General features: G+C 57.5%; 1 non-coding gene across 1 annotated transcript; it reads right to left on the reverse strand.

Annotated features, from left to right (window-relative positions):
• Positions 1 to 855: 855 nt before the first annotated feature.
• On the reverse strand, positions 856 to 927 carry Trnam-cau. The gene has a single exon. It is a non-coding gene; the product is annotated as a tRNA-Met (tRNA).
• Between the last annotated feature and the right edge of the window lie 5,801 nt (positions 928 to 6,728).

Consider the following 6,728-nt stretch of genomic DNA (forward strand, 5'->3'; position numbering starts at 1 on the left):
AGGCACTTTAAAATATCATTTGATTATGTTGGTATTGGATCTGGAATGAAGCATACCCTTAAGGGGGCTTTCAAATAGAGCGTCATAGCTAGAAACGCATGGCTGCAATGCATGAACTTGGAGGGAAAAGAATTCCTGCTAAGATACAAAGCCATTCAACAGGCTGCTTTCTAAGTGTTCTCCATGCTATGCTTGAAGACCACTATCGTTTGTAGTGCCGCTGGGAAAAAAGGTCTCGATTAGCTATCAAGGTACCTCTCCCTTTGGCTTTGACCCTGCCTTCCCCATCCCTCCATGACCAGTCAGGATCCTGTGCAATAGCATTACACTCCTCAACAATATAGCTTAGTTGCCTTGAAAGGAAGCCGAGCCATTTTTTTAGCGGATATTGCTACCCTTCTCTACACGAAAACATGAGGTGCTCATAACTCACACAAGATTCACCACTGGTGATGTGCTTAACTGCTGCTACTGACACTGAGGGCTTATTGGTAGTATGCAGATGGACTATTTATGGCTCTGTGCCTTCAGCGAGTCCTTACTTGCTCGTTCCCTGCTTTGAACGGATGTAACTTGCACTCCACCCGAAGAACCCGAATTCGTCCCGCCTGCTGAGGGCTGAGGTGCGCTCTGTGCATGCTTTTATCTGATATCTTCTGGGCTAGTCATGCGTATGGCACGCGTGTGTTTGCTGTCAGAGCCTCAAAAAAGTCGTCGGATGTGTTTGCACACCTGTTTTGCGCAGTGTTAGCACCCATACTGGCGCAGTCCACATCCTCTATATGCCAAGCCTAGATTCGCACAAGTTCCCAGCTTTGAGAAAGGAAACGTAAGAAGCAACGGAAACGAGGTAACTAGCACCGCATGGTTTCGATCCATGGACCTGGGGGTTATGAGCCCCCCACTCTCCCACTGAGCTACGGTGCTCCGCGGGGGGAGGGCCTAGATGGTGAATCTGCAAGCAGTGCGGAAGAATGCGATGTTTGCTTCTTGAACGCCGTAATAAATTAAAATCGCACTCCGTATCTACATATTCGCCGGCGTCGGGCACCGACACTCGCCGTTGTGTCGGCCGCAGCACGATCTGAATATATATGGGCCAGTCTACACTGAAATGTTACTATTTTTGGGATGAAACAACTATCTTCAGCCTTTAAAACAGGAAAATTCAAAGAAATACGGCCAGTTTGGTACCTAACGATCGCCGCATGCCCAGCAGCAGGCAGCAGCCGACTACAGTTGTAACTTAGCGCCGGTTGGCTGCTTTTGTCTTTGGCTTTCGCACCATCTGAGTCTTTTCTACACTTTATTTTTATTGCGATTAACATTTTATCGCACTGTTGGCGGAGAAATCTCAGCCTGATCCACCTTCGTCGTTCCAGCAGCTCGGCGGTGTCTGTTTTGCGGACTGCCTGGAAGAGGCCTTCTCTCTGTTCACAGTGCCGCGAAAGGCAAACCCTATTTTATTTCAAAGTCAGCCCACTCTCCTTGACCGTCCCACACCCCTCCATCTCTCTTGGTACCGGTCTGGTCTTGGGGGTCCCCTGGAGCCACCGCCATGTGGCTGCGACTGTAGGCGGCCCCTTCGGCACTGCACTAAACGGCGGGGCAAGACGCAGCAAGGGAAACTGAACTGAGGTTTCTCGTTTGTGGATATGGGGTCGACCCCCAGCACGCCGCTCTCCTCGAAGAGGGGACGGCTCGTAGAAGCGACGGCACAGCTACTGAATAAGGGTCAGCTCACACGAGACCCTGGTAGCTCCAGCATGGCGACACAACTGCTGCAGCAGCAGCTGCAGCGGATGGGTGCTCCCAGCTCTTCCGAGTCAGAAATGGCAGAGATCCTCGCTGGCAAAATTCCTGTGCTTCTGCAGCTTGCAGGGGCCAAAGGACTACAACCCCTTCAAGTATGGGTAACGGGCTCTCCTCAGTCAAGCTCTAAGTCTCATGAAGAAGGCACTCCTGAAGAACCCCAACTCCAGCTGGTTTGCCTACATGCCTCTCAGGCTGCACAAATTCGTTCCATGGTCAACCGAATCGTTGCCGAAGCACAAGCAGAGGCTGCTGCAGCAGAAGCAGACGCAACAGGGGATCCATCCTGCGCTACGCGCATCTCAGAATTTCCCGTCCTGAGTTGCTGTATCGGTAGCGCTTACCGTGGGCGTCCCCAGGTGGTGCTGTTGAGCAGTCCAACCGGCAGGCTGTTGTTGAGGGTCCGTTCCCCCACTCCGCCTTGGGTTGCCGCTTGTCTGTGGAGGCAGCGGTTCTACTGTATCTTCTCTTATCTAGAAGGGCAGAAACAACGAGAGCAGCAGCAAGGGGAAACCAGTGCTGCAGGGGCGGTGGTGGATCTTCCTGTCCGTCTGTGGCAAACCGAGTGGCTGCGACTGCAGCGGCTCTTCGGTGGTGCTCTGCAGGGGCTTTTCGAAGCCTTCAAGCAGCAGCAGCAGGAGCCGCAGCAGCAGGAAGGTGAAACCGTGTGCCCTTATGTGCGACTTGCATCTTGCCTTAATGGAGCGCAAGCAAGAGCAGCCACGACGGTGCTGGGGTATCGATGCAGCTGCGGCCTGTGTGGAGCAGAAGCAACGGATGAGGAAGCCCTCCTGTCTAGGGAGGATATGGGGACTGCTGCATGCTTCAGACTCTCCAGTTTCGAGGATGAAAGACTTCCGTCAGTGCCCATCTCCCTCCCTGAGAAGGACAGCCAGGCGCTCCTCGAGGAAGCCCGTGTTGAGGCACTTCGCCGCGATCCGCTGCTGCACGGGCAGCAAATCTCTGCACCGTCTCAGGAAGTCGCAGCGGAGCTCACGTCTCCAGTGCTGCATCCTATTCTGAGAGTGGTGGAGGATGCGCTGCCATCTCTTTCGGCGAGCTTTCCGTTTGAATGGAGGGAAGAGTCTCAGCAACAACAACGGCAGGGGTCCCTCGGCTTTGCCCACATTCGAAAGATTGGGAGAGCAGCGGAGGACGTGGTTGCTAGCGCTGCTGGTGGTGCTACCTCTGTGAGCGTCGAGAAAGAGGAAGTCAAGGGGTCGTTGGTGCTGCACGGTTCCTTGATACCCCCTTCCTCTTCGTTCTTAGATTGCGGTAGTAAAACAAGCCTGTTCCTCAGCAAACGCAGCAGCATCAGTAGCGGTATGAGGGGGCGGCTAACACCTGCGCGCTGCTGCTGCATCGTTGATGTGGAGATTCACACGCCGATGTGGCTGCTGCACTGCTCGGCGGCTACCAGCAACAAACATGGCACCTGTCAGCGTCTTCTGGTGCACCTGGACCCCAGTTATTTTGATCTGCTGGAGCAGCAGCAGCTGAAGCAGGAGCAGGAAGGAGGGACCAATCAAACAGGATGGACTGCAGCAGGAGAGGGCTTGCTGGTTCGTGCTCTGTGGTGCTGCTGCGAGGGGGAAGCGGCAACGTTTCAGGTACACTTGCTGCCTGACAAAAGCGGTTGCTCTATGAGTGCATCAGAGCAGCAACGGTTGACAGCTGCATTCTCCCTTCATCTCGTTTCTGTTCTGCCGCTTGCTGCCCTCTCTGCAAGGGAGGGCATATGCACGAGCAGCGGCAACAGCACACCTCAGCAGCAGCTGGAAGTTGTTGCAGCAGCAAAGGAAGAGGCCTTAGCAGACCGTCAGCAGCAGCAGCTGCTGCTCGAATGCATCCGCTGGCAGAAATCTGTGCTGCTAGTCCAGCGCGAGCTGCAGCAGTTTGCTGCTGCATGCATTACTGTGATGCTGATGCAGCAGGACCAGCCAACGCCTTTGTTGCGGCGTCTGCTGACTTGCTCCTGTGATAGCTGCGTATACAGTGCGGAAGTCTCCTCTGCCAAAAAGCAGCAGGTGCAACAGCCACCGCCACTGCAGCAACAGCAGCCCGAAAAGAACGGCTTCTCCGTGTACCGTCGCCATAGCAGCGTTGCAACAACAGCAGCTGCAGCAGCTCGTAGCTTGCTGGGGATTTCTGCGCCAACCCAGCAGCAGCATCAATCTCAGCAGCCTAGCAGTGGCGGCAAATTAATCGGGATGCTTTTTCGAGGCAGAAGCCGCGTGGCGCAGCCTGAGGCGGATGCAGAGTCACGACAGCAGCAACAACAGCCCAGTGGCTCTACAGTGCGCAGCGTGAGTCGGCAGGGCCTTGCCTCTACGCTTCGGCGGCTGCGCAGCCGTAGCATTGACAAGAGGCAGCAGCAGCAGCAGCGGCAAGGGGCTTCCCAGGAGGCTCCTTGCTCTTCTGGCAATGCTGCAGCGGCAGCGACATCTCGTGCTGCCTCTTCTGCCGGCAGAGCGGCAGTGAAAGCTTTATTCTGCGGCTTCGTAGAGACAGGGGATGCCAAAGCGCCGCTAAAGGGGCATACTGACATCTGGAGTATCTGTAGAGCAGCACGAAAGGCGAGCGTTGCCCGCTTTCTGCACGACTTTATGCCTCTCCTCGAGGCTTCTCCAAACAGTGATAGCTGCCGCCGTGTGGATGCAGAGGCCCTTCAGGCCTATCGCAGTTGCCTCCGGAGGCTGCTGCAGCAGGGTATATGTGTGCAGGGCGTTCTTTTTCAGCTGATCAGCAGTGGCAGGCTGTGGAGGCAGCTGCAGCAAGAACAGCGGGCAGCGCAAGCGGCAATCTGGAGACAGCACGAGCTGCCGCTGGCTCCCCTTTTCCTTCTGATCGAGACAGGCGGTCTTCGCTTCTTCGTTTGTCCGTTGGAGCAGAAAGTACAACCCAACGAGCCGCCCCTGCCGCCGTCTCTGCAGTCTCTCTTGTGGGGTAGCAGAGAGAGTGAAGCTGCAGCAGCACCCACAGCGCACTCCTTGGACACGCGCTGGACGAGCATCGACGAGCAGCTACAACAGCAGCAAGAGCAGGCAGATGCCTTTGGAGCGCCTCTTCTTCTCACAGATCCTCTTCCGCTGCTACCGCATGCAGGCGCTACCCTTTGGGGGGGGGGCTTGTGCCCGGATGCTGCTGCTCTAGAAGCAGAAGGAGACGCGATCTGGATGCTCCAGCAGAAGATGCGACGGGCATTTCGTACGCTGGGGCAAGAGCGGCAACCTGAGGGGGAGCAAGGGCAGCAGCAGCAGCGAAAGCAGCAGCGATTAGGGGGCTTTGTTTTCGAGTCTGGCAAGGCGCTTCCCCGCTTCGTGCTGGTGGAGGCTCCAGCTGACCTGCCGCAACACGAGAAGCATCAGAAGTTTCTTGCAGCGGCGGCAGTACCAGAAGCAGCACGGGCTGCTACCGGTACAGACATCGATCGTTGGCGACGCGTCTGGCAGCCACTGCGCAGTTGTGTCCACCGCTGTGAGCAACAGTGCTGCTGCTGTAGCTGCCAAACTGCCGAAGCACGCCAAAATCCGCAAAAAAATCTCCATGACACTCGCAACACAGGCACAGGCACACGCAGGACCGGCTTCTGTTGCTTGTGCAAGGTCGCAGCAGCTCCGGTCACTTGGCCAGCGGCTGCAGCTGCTGCAGCTCCTGCAGCAGCTGCATGCAGCTCTGAGGACGGAGTGCATGCAATCGACAGCGTGGGGGGTGAGGCGTACCTCTGGACATGTGGGGGCAGCTCGTTTGCACCGACAGGGGGCTTCTCCCCCCTAGAGCTGCAAACCGTCGCCGTGCTTCCCAGGGCTTCCGTCAAGCCCTTAAGGTGCTGCAATCCCCTCCTGTCCTCCAGCGTGCAATGCAGCGCATGCAGCAGTAGCGACAGCAGCAGCAGCTTCCGCAACCGCACCAGGGTTGTCGGAGAAGCGTTGCTGCGACGGAATCTCCCCCACACGGACGGTCCGACGGTCCGCGCGGCTCTCAGACGGGGAGGTCTGCCTGCAGGCGTCGGATTGTGGGTGTTATTGGACGAAGTGATGCGTCTGCTGCAGCAGCAGGATCCTTCAGTGTTCTCGCAGTGGGGTGTTTCTGGCGCAGCCTCAGCGGCATCGCCCCCAGATGCCGCCAACGCGGAGCAGCAGCTCCTTCCTCCCAGCAGCAAAGCTCAGTACGTCGCGACTGCAGCGGCATGTGCGCTGGTGGCTAGCCGGGTCCAGAAGGTGCTGCGTTATGAACAACAAATAGCGTGCAGCAGCTGCAGCAGCAGCGCGACTGTGTGTCGGCATTTCTCTCGGTGCGCTGCACAGTGGGCCTTCGCAAGCGGCCTGCAGCAGCTGCAGCAGCTGCAGCAGCAGTCAGCGGCTGCCGCGGAGGCACAGGCAGGAGGCTTTGAGTCTCCCTGTCTGCCACTTTTCCACAGACGGCTTTGCTTCTCTCTTGCAGCTTCGCTTGTGCGCGCTGATGGGCTGTGCCCACTCCTGCTACCGCTGCCAGCGCTCCTCCACTGCTGCATCTCCTTAGCTCTCCGCAACCCCACACCGCTAAGTCTCGAGCTCCAGCAGCAGCACTACGGCCTCCCGCTCGGCTGCTTCTCCCCGTCTCCCCCTTTTGCACCAACGGCAGCAGCAGCAGTACAAGGGCGGCCTGAGGGCTTGCCGTGGGGGCGTGTTGCTGTCAAGCCTCCCCTGCCATGCGAAACAGCTTGCAGTTCGGTCCTGCTCCTCGCTGCGCTGGTAGTCCACCTTCCTTGCCACCAGTCTTCCCTCCGCGGATGCCACTCGCATGCTGAGAAAACGTGCCCCGCGGGGGCCCCCCTAATAGACCCCTGTTGGCTAGGATCGCAAGGAGCTGCAGCTGCGCTTCCACTACCACTCGCCATCACGGACCATCCCTGCCTTGCCAGTGAAGGCCAGGAG

The sequence above is a fragment of the Cyclospora cayetanensis genome, unplaced genomic scaffold (genome assembly GCF_002999335.1).
Source record: "Cyclospora cayetanensis isolate NF1_C8 unplaced genomic scaffold, CcayRef3 CcayRef3_contig_40, whole genome shotgun sequence".
NCBI classification, from domain to species: Eukaryota; Apicomplexa; class Conoidasida; order Eucoccidiorida; family Eimeriidae; genus Cyclospora; species Cyclospora cayetanensis.